Source organism: Protopterus annectens, chromosome 8.part0, assembly GCF_019279795.1.
Source record: "Protopterus annectens isolate FY-2018-M chromosome 8.part0, PAN1.0, whole genome shotgun sequence".
Taxonomy (NCBI): Eukaryota; Metazoa; Chordata; order Ceratodontiformes; family Protopteridae; genus Protopterus; species Protopterus annectens.
This window is the reverse complement of record NC_056741.1, coordinates 1,712,972,722-1,712,995,327: the sequence shown is the minus strand read 5'-3', so window position 1 is coordinate 1,712,995,327 and position 22,606 is coordinate 1,712,972,722. Positions and strand designations below refer to the sequence as shown.

The 22,606-nt window shown below is 42.4% G+C and overlaps 1 protein-coding gene across 1 annotated transcript in view; it reads right to left on the bottom strand.

Moving 5' to 3' along the window:
* MLYCD (malonyl-CoA decarboxylase) overlaps positions 1 to 22,606 on the bottom strand; it is a 1,175,690-nt gene that overhangs the window by 881,615 nt on the left and 271,469 nt on the right. The gene's annotated exons all lie outside the window — the stretch shown is intronic.

Genomic DNA, 22,606 nt, shown 5'->3' with positions numbered 1-22,606 from the left:
GACAATTGTTAACTTTATCAGTAATTTCTGACATCGGCTGAGGCAAGAAAAGGTCCCCAACGGGGTACTTAGCTTTTTTGATGACTTCGGTATCGTAGAATACAGGAGCTGACCGACCGGCACTTGCGAACTGCTTCTGCTTCGGGCACCGCGTGGCAAGAAAGACTGAAGAAAATGGCGTCGGCTGATGCTTATATACTCCAGCCGCTCTGATGTCGGAGAGAAATGCGACATCAGCCGACGTCGGACCCAGACTTTGGAATCCGGCCGACTGAGGGCTGCCTGAGGCAGGACAACCCACATGTTATGACTGCAGTTGCATTCTTGAAGGACATCACTGGGAGATTGATGACTTGAGTGAAGAGTAAATTCAAAATCAACTTTAGGCAAGAATAATGGATTAATGCATAACACAACTCTATCCTTGTGAAAAATCATAGAGTTGACTCATCATGACAGCTTGCAGCTTAACAGACTCACCTTGCAGATGACAGAGCAATCAGTAAAACAATCTTTCAAGTAATGAACTGTAAATCAACCTGAGAGGCAGGATCAAAAGGAGGTAAGGTCAATTTTTCAAGAAGAAAGTTGAGATTCCACAGAGGAGGAATTTGCTTTTGAGGGGGTCTCACATGCAACACACTCCTTTCATAAACTGTATGACCACATAAAGAGACGAAGGAGGGGGGGGGGGTCCACTGGCAAACTGAGAATGCTGTGATATTCACTTTGATAGAAGCACATCACAAGCCATCTCTAAGTAGCTTGCACATATATTTCAAAGCCAGAAGGGTCAAAACCGTTTTGGGACCTCTTCCACTTCTAAGATTTGTTAGTTGCAGGCTGTCTTGCCTCCTTAAATACCTGCTGAACATAGTCATGGAACAAGTGCCTAAAATGTATCATAACTGAATCGTTCAGGCTGTCAGTTGCAGCTGTTCTAAGTTGGGGTGTCCCATTCACCCCAATTCTATGTGAGCAGATCCCATCTGCGAGTAAGCCTAGGGTAACTGCACATGGTGAATTTCATTAAAAGGGACAGCCAACTATGCCTGGGCCACAAGGAGGTTTCTGCAATGATCCTTGGTAATTCTTTCTGAATATTTAGAAGTATCTTGGGAATTACTACAAAGGGTGAAAATGCATACATGAACAACCTGACCATTAAAGGATAGAGAGTCTGTCTTCCAAGTATAGTGGCAAGGATGTTTTGAAAATAATTTTTTTGGTGGTCTGTTTTGAAAGAGGTGAACAGATTTACTTGAGGTGTTCCTCACATCTGTATCAACTCCTGGACAACTTCTACATGGAGCTTCCACTCGTGTGGGTCTGTCCAGGATCTGCTTAGTCTATCTTCCACTGTGTTTTGTTCTGATGGAATTTAAGAGGATTGAAAGATTAGAAAATGCCACCGAGAAAGATCCCATGCCATCACTGCCAACTGGAAAAGAGGGTAGTATTACCATGTAGTCCCTTGCTTGTTCAGGTACTATATCATGTAGTGTTGTCTACAACCACTAGAAGAGGAAGCAGAACGCAGAATCTATACTTGTTGAAGAACTTATAAGGCAGGAATAACTGTCAACATCTCTTTTATGTTTATGTCCTCTGGCATATCCTGGAGACCTCACAAGACATGCTCTTTAACTCCTATGGACTCTGCTCCCCAAACAAAAACTGAAGAGTCTGTCTGGAAAAATTTGACTGGGGATCTAAAGAGAAAGGCAGCCTTCAAATGGGGCTTACCTGAGCAGTAACCCAGAAAAAAAATTCAACACTGGATCCTGTGAAGAGTCAGAAGACTTTCTTCTTTGTCTGGCAGAAAAAGACTGAACACACACTTTCTGTGACAGCCAAAGGTTTCCCTCTCAGGACATGTTCAGACAATCAGCTGTCCAGGAAGAGAAAGGGAAGGAGATACTGCCAGCACAGCTGTCTGGAATTTTGTAAATGGTTAGGTGACATTTGTGAATGTCCATATGCCTCATGTAAGATGCTTGTGTTATAAATGTACTGACACAAAGAACTCAGAAAACAAGAACAAACTGCTACAGCGAAATGTACTGTCAGAAAGGACTCCAGACGTCACACAGAAAGAAAATTAACTGTTTTATTTAAGTGCTTTTTGTTCCACGTAATTGTGGGACTTCTTCAGATAAAACTTGCTCAAATCAGTATCTTTTAAATTGTCAAGAAAAAGAAGTCATGTGCCCTCAACCACCAATACACAAAACTATCTTATTAACAATGAACTGAGTTAATTAAGGTTCACTAATTGGTGTTCACTAAACACATTCAAAAATCCCCTAGCTAAGATAAACATTTTTAAAAAAGTATAAACTTTTACAAAGTTATACGAACTGTTAAAAAATATGTATATATACTCAATAAAATGTATATTATATAATTTGTACATGAAACAAACTCTAAAATAAATACAGCAGCAAATGCAAATATATATATATATATATATATATATATATATATATATATATATATATATACACACACACACACACACACAAACACACACACACACCCTTAAACCCTAATAGTTCACAACATACAATAACCTTCAATGTGATAAAATACAGGCACTAGAATCACTAAGAAAAATTAAAGTGAAAAACATCACTACAACATGCCTGCTTGTGAATACTGTACACCATTTGTTCCACAATACCATCAAATATATATATATATTGTTCTTTTTCTTGACAATTTAATAGATACTGATTTGAGTTAGTTTTATCTGAAGAAGTCCCACAATTAAGTGGGAGGAAAAGCACTTAAATAAAACAGTTGATTTACTTTATGTGTGGCATCTGGAGTCCTTTCTAACAGTACATTTTGCTGTGTTACAAATGTATTAGAACTGTATGTTATGTGGATATCAAACTGCTGGTACAGAAGTGTCTGTTGAAAAGGGTTTGTAAAGTATTGAACTAAAAATGTAATCACAGTATACCCTACTGGATTAGAAAAGAAATGTACCTGCACTACTGCAACTGTTCAGATGTATATATTTCAACACTGGAAACTGGAACAAAGGTCTAGATGACAATAAGAGATGACATCCTGCAAGCTATTCTAGCAGTAATATTTGAGATATTAATTTAAGAAATCTGAGAGACTGAGCAGCCTGTATTTTTCTTTGAACTGATATCATCATCTGGAAAACCCACTTACCACATCTACCTTGCTTGCTCTGTAAGTAAGTTAACTAGGCTAGAGCAATTCCTAGATACAGTCAGGAATACAACAAAACTTAATTTAGATGTTTTCCTTTAGATATTTGAGACTGTTCTGCAATGTTGTTTTAAATATTTCCTGTGATTTTGAACTCTGATGTTACTGTGATTATACATTGAGTAGTTTCTTGTTCTTTTATTATTTATTATTAAATATATTTAAACCTTTCATTGTAGCTGATATTTGTGAGACATATTTAAGTTCTGAGAGTACTTGCATATTTATTTGGCGACTCTGTGTAGGCCACTCCTAACAAGCTTGCTCTTGGTCAAACTACCATTGGTATTAACAGTAACATTACACAGCAAGATTGGACACTCTTTGTTAAAGGCCTTAAAGTAGCTGATAAGGAGTTAGCTGGTGGCAGTCAAAAAGTACAGTTTTGTACCTACCATAAATGTAGATGTTCGAGTGCTAATACAGCTGCAGTCATAACAGATGGGTTCTCCTGCAGTCAGGCGGGTCCTCGGTCGGCCAAATTCCAAAGTCTAGGTCCGGCGCCGGTTGTCGTCGCTTCTTCCCTGACGTCAGTGCGACAGGGGTATAAAAGAACCAGCCGACGCCATTTTCTTCAGTTTTTCTTGCCCCAGATGTCAGGTGCCCCCAGAAGGAAGGCAATACATAAATTTGTGTAATAAAGCAATGCAATATAATCAAAATACAGTAGTTGCAAGCAAATACACCATAAATGAATACCCCAATCAGGTTGTATGAGGAGGTGTTAGCCAATAGGCCTGTACCAAGAGGGGAAGGAGGGAGGGAAACCTGGACTGCAGCTGTATTAGCACTCGAACATCTACATTTATGGTAGGTACAAAACTGTACTATGTTCATCGTGCATACAGCTGCAGTCATAACAGATGGGTAGAATCCCAAAGCTAAGAAAGGGGTGGTAGGCACTAGGTGGAACTAGGAGGAGCCAGGATGCCCTGCAAGACTGCAGTGGCAAAGCCTGCTCTAGTTTTGGAGTATAATGGTAGGTGGTAGTGCTTGGAGAAGGTATGCACAGAACTCCAAGTGGCTGCTTCCAAAATATCTTTGGTAGGAACTCCTCTGAGGAAAGCTGCAGAGGTAGCTGTGGCCCTTGTGGAGTGAGATCTGATGCCTGCAGGTACAGTTTTACCATGAAAAGAGTAACAAAAGCGTATGCAGTGGGCTATCCATTTTGAGATTGTCTGTTTGGAAATTGGCTTCCCTTGAGCTCCTATAGCATAGGACACAAAGAGCTGTTCTGATTTTCTGAAAGGCTTTGTTCTGTCCAAATAATAACACAGCTGTCTGTGGATGTCCAAGGAATGTAGTAGTCTCTCCCCTTTGTTTTGAGGATTAGGGTAAAAGGTAGGTAAGTGTATAGCCTGATTCAAAGCTACCCTGGATACCACCTTTGGCATAAAGGACGGGTTGGTTCGTAAGGAAACTCTGTCCTGATGGAAGATGATAAAGAGCTGCACAGCCATGAGGGCTTGTAGTTCTGATGCCCTATGAGCTGAGGTGATAGCCAGAAGGAAAGCTGTTTTCCAGGACAAATACTGCAAATCTGTTGAGGCAGCTGGCTCAAAAGGAGGCAAGGTCAGCTTTTCTAGAATGAAATTGAGGTCCCAAGCAGGTATTGGTTGTTTCCTTGGGGGTTTTATATTCTTAGCCCCTCTGAGGAACTGTCTTAAGAGGGGGTGAGAGAATAAAGGTGGATCAGTGTTGTATTCTGCAGAAATGGCTGAGGCATGGATTTTGATGGAGGAGAATGAAAGTCCACTGCTTAGCAGCTCAGCTAGATACTGTAATATTTGAGGTAAATTCAGTTTTCCAGGATTCTGGCCCTTTTTCTCATTCCAGGCACAAAACCGTTTCCATTTTGCGGAGGATGCTTTTCAAGTAGATGGCCTTCTGGCCTCCAAAATGACATCCTGCACCTCCTTGGAGAGTAGGGTCTGTTGTGATGTTAAGGAATCTTCCATGCAGCCAGATTGAGTGTTTTCAGTTGACTATGAAGAGTTTTGAAGCTGTGCTGTGTCAGAAGAAGAGGCATTAGAGGTAGGGTCCATGGAGAGGAATGCGTCAGGCTCCTCAGGAATGGGTACCAGTGCTGTCTTGGCCAGTCTGGAGCAATGAGAATCATCTTTGGTCTGTCTGCTCTGGTTTTTAATAGAACTTTGGGCAGCAGAGGAAGAGGTGGAAAGGCATAAACTGTCATTGTTGTCCAACTGAAAGAGAGAGCGTCCACTCTCCAGGCCTGTGGATGAAAAGTCCTTGAGCAGAATTTTGTCAATTGGTGATTTTTGTGGGAGGCAAAGAGATCTATGTCTGGCCTTCCCCATGCTTGAATTATCTCTGTAAAACTTGAGGATGCAACTTCCATTCGTGTGGATCTGTCATATTTCTGCTTAGGTTGTCTGCCAGCATGTTTTCCTTGCCTGGCAAGTACTGTGCTTGAAGTTCGATTTGTAATTCCAGAGCCATGTTCCAAAGTGACATGGCCAGCCTGCATAGGGGGTATGAATGGGTTCCTCCCTGTTTGTTTATGTACCACATTACTGTGGTGTTGTCTGTTCTTATCAATAGTTGACCTGGATGCAGAAGGTCTTTGAAAGCTATAATAGCATTTATTACTGCTAGCATTTCCTTTTGATTGATGTGAAGGTGCATTTCTTTTTGGGACCATTTGCCCTGAATGCACCGATCTGTCATGTGCACCCCCCAGGCGTAGTCCGAGGCATCTGTTGTGATGACTTGATTTGCTTGAGGCTTGCAGAATGGGAGACCTGTGTTTGTTTGGCATGCTTGAGCCCACCACAGAAATTCCTTTTGAAGACATGGAATTAGTGGTATTATTGTTTCCAAACTGTGGCTGTGTTGAGACCATAGGTTTTTCAGGTACCATTGAAGTTTCCTCATATGCAGCTTTGCACATGGGATTAGTAGGATGCAAGATGCCATGAATCCCAGAGCCTGCAGGATTTTCCTTGCAGTCAGCCTGGTGAAATGTGCTAGTTTTCTGAAGTATTGAGTTAGTTGCCCCTGCTTCTCTGGCGTGAGGTAGGCCATCTGGGTGTTTGTGCCCAAGTTGTCACCCAGGAAAATTATTTTCTGAGAGGGTATTAGCCTTGATTTCTTTTTGTTGACTGTGTATCCCGGAGAATTCAACAACATTATTACAAAAGCCAGATGTTTCAAAAGTATGTGCTTGCTGTCTGCTTGGATCAGGCAGTCATCCAAATATGAGTATATTTGTATCCCTTGAAGTCTGCAGTAGGCAATTACTGATGCCAGGCATTTCGTGAATACTCTGGGCGCAGTAGATAAGCCAAAGGGCAATGCAGAGAATTGATAATGGGTTGAACCTGCAAGAAATCTGAGGTATCTTCTGCAATTTTGTCTGATTGGGACATGCAGGTATGCCTCCTTGAGGTCCAATTTTACCAGCCAAGACTCCTTGCCCAGCATGGGAAGAAGCTGCTGTAATGTGAGCATCTTGAATTTTGGTACGAGTAAAAATGTGTTTAGGATGGATAGGTCCAAAATAGGTCTCCAATCTTTTCCCTTCCTTGATACCAGGAATAGTCTGGAATAAAAACCTTGACCCTGTTCGTGAGTAGGTACCTCTTGAATAGCTTTCATGTCCATGAGATCTGAAATTTGTCTTTGTGCCTCTGCCCTTTGATTGTGTGGCAGGTTTGGCATGCCTCTCATTTTTGGAAGGGTGTGAAAATGGAATCTGTAGCCTCTGTTTATAATGTCCAATTTTTTGAAAATAATGCCAGTTTTCCGCCTAAGGGTGCTGCCATTTGAGCCTTGCTTGGAATGCAAAGGGGAAAGTCATTGTGCTTGCTTTCTGAATGGCTGCGAACTATCCTCACCACCTCTTTGTGTAGGACCTTGCCATTGTCTGCCTCTAAACGATCCTTGAGATTGCCCTCTGCCCCTCGGGCGCCTGTATCTACCTCTTTGGGGTCTGTCCGTGGCTGGAAAGGACCAATTTTTGGAAGACCAATTTCTACTGAAACGTGGAGGTTGTACCTGTAGAAAATCTTTCACTGTTTGCATTGATTTAGCCTTTTCCTCCATTTTCTTTAATACCTCCTCAACTTTAACACCAAATAATACATCCTTTTGTAGAGGGGCATCTAGTAATTTAGCTTTGACATGATCTGGTAAGGTTTGCTCCTTGAGCCAGGCATGTCTACGTATGACTGATCCTGTAACAGCAGCTCTACATGAGGCCTCTAGAGCATCAAAACCACATTGCAAGGTATGTTTACCCACTTGTTCTGCACTATGCATCAAATCCTGCAACTCCTTCAAGTCTGGTTGTTCAGGTCGTGACATTTTGCTTCTCAACTGTGATAACAGAAACTGTTGGTACTTTAGCATACAGAACTGGCAGTTTAATGCCCTCATGGTTAAGGTGGCCGAGGTGTATACCTTTTTTCCCCACCTTTCTAAGGATCTGGAATCTCTCTCGGAAGGTAATGGATTTTTAGCAGTGGAGGCCTTAATTCCCTTGGGGCCCTGTGAGATAGTTTCTGGGTCAGCCGCATGGCTTTTGTATAAAAATTGGTGTGAGTCAGGAACCCGGTAGTACCGGTCAGGCTTGACTGGGGCTGGAGGTAAAGAATCCAGGTTAAGGCAGGCCTCAGAGTACACATCATCTAGTATGTCTAAGACAGGAGGTATAGCCAGAGGCCTGTGCTGAGGTAGCAAGAGAAAATCCCTAAGCCTTTTCTTGGAATCTGAGTACTCTTGGCCTTCCCAGTGGAAGTGTTCCCTCAAGGTATGCAAGGTTTCCCCAAATGAGTAATCCTCTGGGGGGGGAGACAGAGGGAATGGACTCCTCTGCATCAGAATCTTCAAAAGGGGAGTAAGAATGTTCCTGTACATCAGAGTGCTCTGAAATAATGGAGGCCTGGTCAGAGGAGGGGGATTCTTCCTCCACTCTGGACCTTTTGTCCGGGGGGGTGGGGGTTGAGAACCCCTGATAAGAGTAACTAAATCCTCAGCCATTTTAAGCATCTGTTTTTTAGGCATGGGGCCTGGAGAAGGGCCCTGTGTAGCTTGTCTCTTAGAATGCATGGCTGCTTTAGACTTAGTGAAAGCCTTGATGGAAAAAGAAGAGGAAGGTCTGAAGACACCTTGAGAGGAGGCAGACCTGTCTACATTTTGAGATTCACCACCAAGAGTGGCTTTGGTATCTGTAGTCGGGGTGTGGGCCGAGGAGCCTGCGACCTCGGGCACAGAAGACACCGCCAATGAAGTGTCGTTGGTAGGCAGGGGCTGCGTAGGTGCCTCGCTGAGAACCGGACCACCTGTAGTCGGCTTTGGCGTGGTGTCGGTAGAGGCCGCGGACCTCGTGTGTCGGTCCTTATCTTTGCGTTTTTTAGACAAAACTGGAGTCGGAATATCCGACGACATAATATAGTTAATTTTTTTGCCAAAATAGTGCTGGGCGAACTCCGCCCGACGCTTAATGGTGTGTTTGTTGAATTTAGCACAAAAACGACAGACCGAGACGTCATGGTCTGGGCCTAAGCAAGGAATGCAGATGGAATGAAAATCCTTATGCGGTATTTGCTTCCCACATGAAATACAATTATTAACTTTGTCTGACATTGGTCTGAGGCAAGAAAAGTTTCCCCAACGGGGTACTTAGCTTTCAAGAAGACTTCGGTTGCAAAATTTTCATAATTTCAGGAACTGGCCGACCGGCACTTGCGAACTGCTTCTGCTTCGGGCACCGCGCGGCAAGAAAGACTGAAGAAAATGGCGTCGGCTGGTTCTTTTATACCCCTGTCGCACTGACGTCAGGGAAGAAGCGACGACAACCGATGCCGGACCTAGACTTTGGAATTCGGCCGAACGAGGACCCGCCTGACGGCAGAAGAACCCATCTGTTATGACTGCAGCTGTATGCACGATGAACATCTACCTTATAGTCTGGGCAGAAGGAGGCATAGCTAGTAAACCTGTGCCAGCCTCTCCCAGGTGTGTATGTAAAACATACTTCAGAGAGTGTGTGTGTCAGCTACTTGGGCAGAGACACAAAGTACTGGTTAGACAAAGAGGGTGCTGGAGGTCTTGGCTTGGCCACTCAGCTGAGATCTCAACTCTATAGCTGTGCCAGTGGGGAGTCTTACTGGTGGTCTGGAGAAAGAGGGAGAAACCAGCCCCAGACTGACTGTGGTCTCTGTGTGCTCTTAAGGGAAAGTGCATTTGATGCAGAGAGTTACATCTGGAAATACTGTGTGTGTACTTGTCATCCTCCCAATGTAAGTCCCCCACTGGTGCTAGTGTTAAGGATTGAGGCTCCTTGATTACTGTTGCCAGTGGTGGGGTGTCACGATTACCTTGACGGAAAACTCAAAATGCCACAGCAGCAGTGGGAATGACGAAAATAATGCATTAGGGGTTGAGGCTTAGATGTTTTTTTTGTCCAGTTAAAACTTCAAATATTTGACTGCAGGTCAGACTTATAAATCTGCATTAATATACACCAAGTACAAAAGTGCCATTCAGGAAATTTGGGATGTAAAAGCAAGCAGAGTTTTTAAGACAGACTACAGAGCAATTTTGTCAAAATAAAGTTATTCAACCTTGGAAAGAGAAAGAATTCCTGTTACTATAATGGTGACTTGTGTCTGGCATACAAGGCATCCTACAACCCAATAGTGATGGATTTATTGCACATCGGCAAGTCAAATGGCATCAGAAATGCTTATTCTAGGGATCTAAACCTCTTCTGCAACATCAACAGATCAGTTTGGAGGGACAGGTATATCTCACATAGAATACCACTGTTCTGCAACAGGTCCCCCATCCACACATAAAGCAAAGTTCATCCCTGTCCATATTCAAGTGCAACATATTCAAGTGCAACTTTGATCTATGGATGGGAAACAGAAAATTTATCCCAAGACTGTCTCTGTACTACTAATGGACAGAGGCAGCTCCTAAACGTTTTATCCCATGCATGTGTCCCCTTTAATTATCTATGGTATGATCCCAGTTATTCTTATTAGGGGTAACATATAATTATCGACCATGAAATGGGTAAGACCAATCTCTAACCAAATGGTACAGGTTAATTTGAGCACAAAAAGGAAAATAGGCTAGGCTTAAATGGCCCACAAGGGCAGCTAGCTTTGTATTTACCTATGAACCTATAAATTTTACAGTCCAGTTCCTTTTTCTGAAGTCGTACAGACCTCTGAATAAAATAATTTACCTATTGGTGACTTGGTACTTAAGTGCATTTGCCTTCCTATTTAACAACTCCAAGGTTAGCTCTAGGGTGTATCAATCACTGAAAGTGGTGGTAACATTAAAAGGTATGGATCCTGGAACAGCTTTTTGACAAAACTCTATAGTATTACCACTGTAAATGATCTGCAGAACCAAGCTGTAAGAATTGTTCTATACAGACTCCTAGCAATATGACAAAACTTCTCCTTACAGGGTGGTAAGCTGGATGATTAAAGGGGAAAAAAAGTGTGGACTCACTTCGATCTATGCTGGAGAATCCAAATCCTCTTCCAAAATGTTCTGCATTGCTGCTTACTGTTCTATTTTTCTGCCAGCAAGTACCTTGCTGCTTCCTAAAGAAAGGTATTTTAGGAAACAGAAAGTTCAAGAAATATATTTTTAACATTACATATCACGGATTCCTGGTGAACGCCAAACCCTCCAACCAACCATCCCAAACAGATGTTCACTCCTTAGGCAAAAGCCATTCAGTCCTGTTGCTATCTAGAAGTGAGACTTGATCATGGCTACAGTGTGGTGCCTTCACCCGAGATGAGCAACTCTTTTTTTTTTTTTTTTAATCTATTTTACTTGGCCATATGTTGCCTCTACTCACATGTTCTTATCACCATTATTTGAACCCAGGATGCCAGGGAAATAGCCAGGGTCTTATCTTCCTATGCCAAGTTAATGGAATACTGATGAGAATGGGATACAACACTGATTTCTCTAATGGCATCTTAACTCCCATTTTTACTAATACAACTGGTACATCCTTAGTAGACAAGCCAAACATGGTCTTTGCACAAATGGAGACAATGAAGAATCTCAGCCTTCATGCATTCTGAAAGAAGCCAAGTCCTAAGGTTAAGAATCCCTCCCTATAGTACAAGCTACAGCAGCAGACCTTAGAAAATCGTCAAGTGCACGACAGGCGCATGTAAAATAATAGCCTAAATTGTTATACCACAGCCTATCCACAGAAGTTAACATATTGTAACAGAAAAGCCTATCTATAGTAGACGCATACACAAGACAGCTTATCCATGGTAGACCTACACTGTAATATCACAATCTGTCCTCGGAAGACACAAACTGTAATAGAAAAGCCTATCCATAGCAGACACATACTGTAATATGACAGCCTAGCCACACTACAGCCTATCCACATTAGGTATGCACTTCAACAAGACAGATTATCCATGGTAGGAACATATCGTAACATGACAACCTCTCTAATGCAGGCACACTTTGTAACATGAACAGTCCATCCATGGTAGGAACACTTTCTAACATTACAGCATATCCATGGTAGGCACACTTTATAACATAGCAACCTGTCTGTGGAAGGCACACTTTGTAACATGTCAGCTTATCCATGGCAAGGACACATGGTAATATATTAGCCTATCGATTGCAAGCATACATGGCAACATGTCAACCTACCCATGGGAGGTACACATGGCCACATGTCAGCCTATCCATGGCAGGCACACACAGTGACATGTCAGCCTATCTATGGCAGGCATACATGGCAACATATCAGCCAATCCATGGTTGGCACACGGTAGGCAAACCCTGTAAAATGAAAAGCTATTCATGGTAAGAATACACTGCAACAAGAATGCTTATCTAAGGTAGGCTCACTTTTAACATGCTAGCCTATCCAATGTCAGCACATACTGTAAACGTCAGCCTTTCCACTGTAGGCACAAAAGGTAACATGACAATCTATCCATGGTAGGTGAACACTGTAATATGAGAACATATTCATGGCAGGCACACACTGTAACATGACAATCTAGCTGTGGCACATATCATAACAAGAGAGCCTATCAATGGTTGTCTCACTTTATAACATGAGAGCCCATATATGGTAGGCACACTTTATAACATAACAACCTATGCATTTTAAGCACACATTGTAACATGTCAGCCTGTCAACAGTAGGCTCACATTGTAACAAGACAGCCTACTCACTGCAGGCGCACATACAATGTAACATGTCAGCCTATCCAAAGTAGGCACACATCAAATGGTACAATCTGTCCATGGTAGTTACACTTTATAACACGACAGCCAAGATTGGCTCCAGTGACGAACAGCTTCAAGAGCTCATGTAATAGGATGAAATTGGTAATGAATGAGAAGTAACCGTTTCAAAAAAGAACACTGATGTTAAAGCAAGACATTTAAGTAAGTACTAAATAACAGGATGGAAGAGGTAAACACCATCTTGTCAAACTGATTTCCACTCTAGAAGTTTAGGCAAAATGAAGTATAGTTACTTTCTTCTGATATTGGCTATAAAAAGGAAAACAGCACCTGGAGTCACATGTTTACTTGCAAGTAGAAGTTCTGCACATTATATAAATCCTTTACAGATCGGGAACTATGTACCTGGAGCCTTATCCACTTCCACTGTCAAATAATATACAGACTCAAGAAGGGAAGGAATATTCCAAGAATGAGATTTTAGATTTCCTTTCAGTTAAGAATATCTATTTTGTAGAGATTATTTAATGGTATATTTTCAATTTATGATACTTAATTTGTGGGGATCAAACATCCTTTCCTCTACAACTGTACAACTCCTGAATTAAATGAACAGTTTCACCAAAAAGAACATCCTTAATGGGGGAAGCTAGTAAAAAGGACTCGTATAATAATATAAATCAGTGTTCATATACAAAAGAGAATCATTGTGGTTTGTAAAAATATCATCCTCTTTCAAGGAATTCAAATGTGAAAGTGGCCTTTTCTTTTTCTTGGTAGAGAAGGCTAGTACTGTAGTACAGATCTGGAAGATAACCTGGGAGATAAGATACAGGCAGAGACAAACATTTACTTGTTTGATCCACACTTGCTTAGCGTCTGCACAGCTGGTATACATGCTGGAACTTGTACTGAGACACTGCTTCTGACAAATCGATGGTAAGCTAGCACTAGTACCTTGATCTGCGTTACCGCTTGCACTGCTTCAAGCACTTGCAATGATCAGAAAGGCAAAGATAGAAGAGATAGTCTCCTACCTATTATAAACTCACAGAAGTGCTACAGAAATACATTGTTTTTCTTCATATACATATATATATATATATATATATATATATATATATATATATTATATATATATAATAAAGCATACACTCAGACACTGAGGAAAAGTAAACCTGTCTGGTGGACATCTGCAATATATAAACTCTATAACAAAAGAAAAAAAAAATTGCTGTCCACGACCAAGAAGGAGCAGATGCCCAATTGGAAGCAATCTCTCCTTAGCCTAAACAAGCAAATAAGAGCACTAGTGAAATCCTTCAAAGCAAACTTCATGTCCAAATTGGTCACATCTACTAGAGACATACTAGAGACAATCATAAGGCTTTCTTTACATATGTCTGTAATCTCAAAGGTAGCACCCAGATCTGTTCAGAACTGGTGGCCAAGGACAACACATATACAAATGCAGTAGATATAGTAAACTTGCTGGCTGACATAATCAGTGAAAATTTCACCCCTCTGTCCCCCTCACCATCACTAAAATCAGGACATTCCCAGTACCTGCCCCCTTCCCCTTATATCTAGGGATCAGGTCATCACTGCAGTCTCAAAGGCAAAAAATAAAGCCTCCGTGGGAACTGATAACATCCCACGCTGCATCCTACATGAACTTAGGCAGGAACTTGCAGCACCATTAGATGCCCTATTCAACCAAAGCCTGAGTACCGGTTTTGTCCTAGCTGAGTAGAGGACAGGCACTGTCATCCCTTTACACAAGGGTGATCCAGGAAATTATAGAACCATCAGCCTAACTAGCATGACCTGCAAGGCCATGGAATGGATTATCATGGACCTCATTAACAAGGACATTGGCAACGTCCAAACACTAAATCCCACACAGTTTGGCTTCGTCAAAGGGAGGTAATGTCTGTTAAATTTAGTCAACTTCTTTGAGACAGCCACCAAAGCCATGGATAAGGGGAAGACAATGCACACTGTCTACCTTGACCTGGCCAAAGCCTTCGACACTATTCCCCACTCAGGCATAATAGATAAACTCTCAACTAGGCATCAATCCATATGTTACCAGATGGGTAGCCAACTGTCTCACTGATAGTACACACCTAGTCAAAATAGGGGAAGCCACATCAAGCAGAAGACCCGTATCAAGTGGCGTACCCCAGGGTTCGGTCTTGGGGACTCTGTTATTTGGGATATACTTTTCTGAGGTACAGGCCAAAACAGTGGGGCTGATCAGGTTTGCAGATGACTGCAAGTAAGGAGCTGTCATCAAAGCCCCTAGTGATGTGAACATCCGCCAAGAGGGTCTCATCCAAACAAATGACTGGTGCCAGAAGCACGGCCTCAAGCTGAACACAAAAAAATGTATCATCATCTCATTTGGGGAGAGAGATGTCCCCACAAATTATCACATTAATAACAATGTTCTAAGCACACACTTAGTCATGAGGGATTTGGGCACCCAGATTGATAGGAGCCTGACTTTTGACCACCATGTTGCTTCCACTGTACTGAAAGCTTTTTACATGGCCCACCTCATACATAAGGGTATCTCATCCAGGGACAAGGAGGTCATAACATCCCTGTATTCTTCCCTCATAAGGCCCATTATTGAGTACAATGCCCCATTCGGCAAGTACCTCGCAAAGCATGTTCCACACCAGGAGGATCCAGGGCTTCAAACACCTACCATACACAGACAGGCTAAAAGCTCTATTCCTCTACTCTGTTTCATACAGACTCCTCAGAAGTGACCTCTGTATGGCATACAAGGCGATCTCTGACCCCGCCTTGATGGGACTGCCGCATATCCGCAAGTCAAGCTCCACTTGAGTAACCCACACACGTGGCCTCAACTTGGTCTGTGACATCAACAGGACTTGCTGGCAGGACAGATTTGTGTCCCAGACACTCTCCCATCTATGGAATAGACTCCCTCTCCACGTCAAGCAGAGTACTTCTTTACTCCTTTTTAAGCACAACCTGGATAACTGGATGAGAAATAGAAAAAACATCCCTGGAATTCTACCCTTGTCTCTGCTGGGCTAAACTCTTGGCTAGGCTTATAAGGGCCTCAGGGCCAATAGCCTAGTAACTTCCTATGATCCTATTATCCTACACAATGTATTTGACTGCTTCTTTAAAAGTAACAGTCCTTCAAGGGTATTCACTGATGAAAAGGATCCAGACCTTTCCTGCTATGTAACCAATAAAGGTACAGCTCACAGACACATGTTTCTAGATTTCAATGAAGATGACATTACCTGTCAAGAAAACAAGAAACAATATAAATTTAACTACTTTCTGTACAATTTTGTTATACTTAACTTTGTAATTACACCAAAATGACTGACAAAACATATCACAAACATAGCATGCAGTGAAAGTGATTAACTGTTCCAAATGGGGTGATATAAAGAAGTCAGGTAATGTTAGTTATACATGCGGCATGCCCCAAACGATACCAGAGGACAAGGAGATGTGGCAAGACAGGTGTTACCCATCATACTATTACTCTCATTATGCTACCAAAATGCATAAAAATAAAACAAAGTGTGTGTGTGTGTGTGTGTGTGTGTGTGTGTGTGTGTGTGTGTGTGTGTGTGTGTGTGTGTGTATGTATGTGTGTGTATTAAACATACCTCAAAAGCACACGAGAAAAATCACCCATGACAGACTCCATTTGTAAACTCATAAGCAAACTACAGCCCACTGAAATCAATGGGGTATAACTAATCTGTCCTGAAAACACAGTAACCATTATAAACTGAACACATGGGGGTTCTTGTTTGTGTGAAACCTGAAGTGTCTTCTACTATAGGATTAGAAAACTCACCTAATGATTTATGGTTTCATCAGTCGTCCTAAAAACAGGTCTTTAAACCTATAGAGTAAGATACAGTGGATATAAAATAAGTGTACACATCCCTGTTAAAATGCCAGGTTTTTGTGATATAAAAAATGAGACCACAATAAATAATTTCAAAACTTTTCCCTCAGAACCCACCTGTATGAGATGTTCTTCTGCCAAAGAGAGAAATGGACAGCCCGATTTTAGGGGAGATTTATGACCTGCCAGGATGGGGAAGGAGGTTACCATCTACAGATAGTCATTCAGACTTGGTGGACTGCATTTGTTTGACAGCCTCCTCCTTTCTACTTACAGCCTCCTTGCCACTGTCTTTTGAATGTCTACTTGTCAGAGAAGTTTGATATGGCTGTTTATTTAGTTTTTTATAAAAAGGAGATCAGTGTAAAACCTTTAACACACTTAGAAAAGGAAGGCTGAAAAAAATCTGAGTCATCCCCTGAATCATTTCCTTCTCTCATCACAAATTTTCAGGACCTTTTCAAGATTAGGTGGTTCAAAAACAACCTCCCTATCTAAAGCAGAATTCAAAATTTTAGCTTTAACATCCTCAGGTAAGTTTTGAGCATGTAATAATGTAAACTTTCTCATGACAGTTTGAGTAGCAGCAGTTCTGGAAGAGGTATCAGCTGAATCATGACCACACTTCAAAGTGTGTTTGGTGACTTGAGATATAGAAGCAGTAATGAATTCATGGAAGATTTTTCCTGAGAAGAGGGCAAAATGACTATCATGTTTCTTACATTCTCAAAAAAGGCAAACAAAAACTTTTAACATGTTAGCTTGACAATTAAGAATTCTAAAAGTAAGTGTGGCAGAAGAATACACTTTTTCAAGAAACTTTCAAAGGCCTTCCCGTCCTTATCAGAAGGGGAGGGATTACCACTTGCCACATGTTTAAAACCAACAGTATTTGCCAGAGAAATAACTTGAAATCATTTCCAGGATTAGAAAATAAAACCACTGAATCAACTTGTTCATCCTAGAAATGGTTTCAGAAAAATTCTTCTAAGGGACTTTCATAAGAAACACTCTTCTCAGAATCTAAATCAATAACCAGAGGAGAGAAAAGTACAGTTTTGTACCTACCATAAATGTAGATGTACCTACCATAAATGTAGATGTTCGAGTGTTCACACTGCTGCAGTCATCACACTTGGGTTATCTGCAGTCAGGCGGTCCCGCAGTCGGCCCGAGTGCCAAAGTCTTGGTCCGGCGTCGGTTGCTGTCGCTTCTTCCCTGACGTCAGTGCGACAGGGGTAGAAAAGAGGCAGCCGACGCCATTTTCTTCATTTTTTCTTGCCTCAGATGTCAGGTGCCCCCAAATAGGAAGGCAATACATAATCCTAAGTAAATTACAGAAGTAGAAAACAATAGCTACAGCTGTAAGCAAATACAACATATAGAAATACATCTTAGAGATTGTATAAACAGGGAGCTATAGATAAAACCCAGGTAAGAAGAGGGGAAGGTGGGAGGGTAACCTGGACTGCAGTGTGAACACTCGAACATCTACATTTATGGTAGGTACAAAACTGTACTATATTCATCGTGTTACACTGCTGCAGTCATCACACTTGGGTTGAATTCCAAAGCGAAGGCTGAGTGGTTGGTACTAAACAGGGTTTGGAGAAGCTTGTAGGCCCTGCAAAACTGCAGTGGCAAAGCCAGCTCTGCTTTTTGAGTATAGAGGTAAGTGGTAGTGCTTGGTGAAGGTGTGCACTGAACTCCAAGTTGCAGCTTCCAAAATATCCTTGGTTGGTACCCCTCTGAGGAAGGCTGGTGATGTTGCTGTAGCCCTGGTGGAATGAGGCCTAATGTTACCAGGTACAGGTTTCCCATGGTGTGTGTAGCAGAAACGGATACAATGTCCTATCCATTTTGAAATGGTCTGTTTTGATATAGACTTTCCCTGAAATCCTGCAGCATAGGATACAAAGAGCTGATCAGATTTTCTGAAAACCTTTGTTTTATCCAAGTAGAAACGTAATTGCCTGTGAATGTCCAAAGAGTGTAGGAGCCTTTCCCCTTTATTCTGGGGATTTGGATAAAAGGTGGGTAAATGAATGGTTTGGTTTAGAGCCACACTGGATACTACCTTTGGCATAAAGGAAGGGTTAGTTCATAGAGAGATTCTGTCTTGATGAAAAATGATGAAAGGCTCCACTGCCACTAGGGCCTGTAGCTTTGAGACTCTTCGTGCTGAAGTTATTGCTAGCAGCAGGGCAGTTTTCCATGATAAAAACTGTATATCAGCTGAAAAGGCTGGATCAAAGGGCGGTAGTGTAAGTTTCTCCAAAACAAAATTGAGGTCCCAAGTTGGTGTTGGTGCTCTTTGGGGCGGTCCTATGTTCTTAGCCCCTCTGAGGTACTGTCTTAATAATGGATGTGAAAAAATAGGAGGATCCGTGTTGTAATGAGCTGAAATAGCTGAAGCGTGGATCTTTATAGATGAAAAGGAAAGGCCTTTGTGCAACATCTCAGTTAAATATTGCAGAATCCGAGGAATATTTGGGACAAGAGGATTTTGGCCTTTGGCCTGGTTCCAGGCGCAGAATCTTTTCCATTTGTCTGAGTAGGTTTTCCTGGTGCTGGGTCTCCTGGCCTCCAGAATGACATCCATAACAGCTGTAGAGAGAAGTGTTGACTGGTTGTTTAGATAATCTGCCATGCAGCCAGATTTTAAGTCTTGAGCTGGCTGTGTAGAATCTGATTGTTTTGCTGAGTCAGCAGGTGAGGAATTTCAGGTAAAATCCATGGTGGGCCTTGAGCCATGTTCCTTAATATTGGATACCAGTGTTAGCGTGGCCAGTCTGGAGCAATGAGTATAATTTGTGGCCTCTCTAATCTGGCTTTTAGCAGCACCTTTGCCAGAAGAGGCAGTGGAGGGAAAAGCATACACTGTTAGTGTTTTCTAACTGAATGAAAGGGCGTCCACTTTTCAAGCTAGTGTGTGGTATGTCCTTGTGCAAAACTTTCGCAGTTGGTAGTTTTGGGGGGAGGCAAACAGATCTATGTCTAGGCTCCCCCATTTTTGAGTTATCATTGTGAATACTTGTGGGTCTAGTTTCCACTCGTCAGGATCCATGATATTTCTGCTTAGTTTGTGTGCCAATGTATTTTTCTTTCCTGGCAGGAATTGTGCTTGTAGTTGAACTTGGTAGGTCAGTGCTGTGTTCCACAAGGTCATGCTTGCCTGTATAGGGGGTAGGAATATGTGCCCCCTTGTCTGTTTATGTACCACATCACTGTGGTGTTGTCAGTCTTTATTAGAAGTTGTCCTGGATTTAGGAGGTCCTTGAAAGCTGTTAGGGCATTTTGTACAGCTAGCATCTCTTTTTGATTGATGTGGAGATGCATTAGATCTGCAGACCATTTGCCCTAAATACACTGTCCTGCCATGTGTGCTCCCCAGGCGTAATCCGATGCATCTGTTGTCATTGTTTGCCTGGCAGTGGGCAAGGTGAAAGGCTGACCCTTGTTGAGGTGACATGCCTGAGCCCACCATAGAAACTCTTGTTGAAGGCAGGGAATTAGTGGTATTATTGTTTCCATGCTGTGGCTGTGTTGAGTCCATACGCTTTTCAGGTACCATTGTAATTTCCTCATATGCAGTTTGGCATATGGTATTAGTAGTATGCAAGATGCCATGAATCCCAAGGCCTGTAGAATTTTTCTTGCAGGGAGTTGGGTCTTTGTTGCCATCATTTTGAAGTATTGAGTCAGTTGTCCTTGCTTGTCTGGCGTGAGATAAGCCATCTGGGCCGTTGTATTTAAGTTGGCACCCAGGAATATTATGTCTTGTGAGGGTACTAGTTTTGACTTCTTTTCGTTTACTGTGTTCCCTAGGCAACTTAGTAGGTTTTTTACAAACGCCAAATGTTTTAAAAGAATGTCCTTGCTGTCTGCTTAAATAAGGCAGTCATCCACGTATGGATATATTTGGATTGCTCTTTGTCTGCAGTATGCAATTACTGGTGCCAGGCATTTTGTGAAGACCCTGGGCGCAGTAGATAAGCCAAAGGGCAGTGCAGAGAATTGGTAATGAGTTGTACCTGCTATAAATCGGAGGTATCTTCTGCAATTTTGTCTGATAGGGACATGCAGGTATGCCTCCTTGAGGTCCAGCGTTACTAGCCAAGCCTTCTTGCCCAGCATGGGAAGAAGTTGCTGTAGTGTGAGCATCTTGAATATGGGTACTTCCAGGTATGTGTTTAGAATTGAAAGGTCCAGAATGGGTCTCCAGGCTTTGCCCTTTCTGGGAAACAGAAAGAGTCTTGAGTAAAATCCTTGTCCTTGCTCCTGTGTAGGAACCTGTTGAATGGCTCTCATGTCCATGAGTGCTGTAATTTGTCTTTGAGCCTCTGTCTGTTGATTTGATGGCAGGTTTGGCTTTCCTTTTATCCTTGGTAAAGTGTGAAAGTGGAACCTGTATCCTTGAGTCACAATATTTAGAACCAGTTTGTCTTTTGTGATGATGTGCCAACTGTCTGCAAAAAGTGCAAGTTTTCCTCCCAAGGGAGCTGCCAAGAGTGATTTGCTTGGCAGTCTGAGAGGTAAGTCATTGTGATTGTCTTCTGATAGTTTGAGACCTGTCATCTCCTCCTTTCTGGGTTGTGGCACCCCATTGTCGTGGCTTGTAAGAGCCTTGTGGCTGACCTCTGCCACTTAGGCGTCTGTATTTGTCCCTCTGTGGTCTGTCAGAAGTTGGAAAGGACCAGTTTTTGGTTGGCCAATTTCTGCTGAAACGAGGGAGTTGAACCTGTAAAAAATCCTTGACCGTCTGCATAGATTTTGCCTTATCCTCCATTTTCTTTAAAACCTCTTCTGCTTTCACACCAAATAAAACATCCTGCTGTAAAGGTGCATCCAATAACTGCTTTAACATGATCAGGTAAAGTTTGTTCTTTTAACCAAGCATGCCTACGAATGACTGACCCTGTTACAGCTGCTCTACTAGAGGCTTCCAATGAATCAAATTCACATTGCAAAGTACGTTTTTCCCACTTGTTGTGCTGCATAGAACAAATCTTGCATTTCCTTGTAATCAGGCTGCTCTGTATGTGTGCTCATTTTTTGTTTTAATTGAGACATCAAATATTGTTGATATTTCAGCATGTGAAACTGGCAATTTAAGGCCCTCATAGCTAGAGTAGCTGAGGTATATACTTTCTTTCCCCATCTGTCTAGTGCTCTAGAATCCCTTTCAGATGGTACAGGATTTTTAGCAATAGAGGCCTTAACCCCTTTGGGACCCTGGGAAATGGTTTCTGGGTCAGCAACAGGGCTTTTATATAGGAATTTATGTGAGTCAGGGACTCTGCAGTATCTGTCTGGTTTGGCTGGTGCAGGAGGTAATGAATCTGGGTTAAGGCTAGATTCTGAATAAACATCATCCACAACATCTAACACAGGTGGAATAGCAAGGGGTCTGTGCTGGGGTAGTAAGAGGAACTCTCGGAGCCTTTTCTTAGAATCAGAGTAATCCTGGCCTTCCCAGTGGAAATGTTCCCTCATGGTATGTAAAGTTTCCCCAAACGAGTAGTCTTCTGGGGGAGATGCTGAAGGAATAGACTCTTCAGCATCAGAGTCTTCATACGGGGGAAGAGAGTACTCCTATTCCTCAGAAGAATCTGAGGTAATGGAAACCTGGTCAGAGGAAGCGTAGCCCTCCTCCCGCCTAGGTCTTTTGTCAGGTGGGGGAGGGGAACCCCTAATTAGGGTAATTAAGTCTTCGGCCATCTTAAGCATCTGTTTCTTAGGCATGGGGCCTTGCACTGGAGACTGCTGTACAGGCTTCCTTACTTTTAGTGAAGTTTTCAGTTTTGCAAAGGATTTAATAGTAAGTGTAGTCGGTCTGAAGATACCTTCAGCAACAGACGAGCTTTCAACTGCACCAGAATCCCTTTCAGCCATGGAGTCGGAAGGGTCTAAAGAAAAAGGCTCTGGAGGCCCTGCAATCTCCGCTTGTGAGTCGGATGCAGGCTGGGGTTCTAAATCAGCGGTCATCCGGGGCTGCGTAGGCGCCTCACTGAAAACCGGAGAACCGGCGACTGGCCTAGCAGAGGCCTTGGTGTCTGGTTTGGGTCTCGGCTGCCTGTCCTTATCTTTGCGCTTTTTATGCATCCCGGTCATCAGTTGCTCCGACGGCATGGTATAATTAAATTTTCTACCAAAATAATGTCGGGCGAAATCAAACCGACGTTTAATAGTTCGTTTGTTAAACCTAGC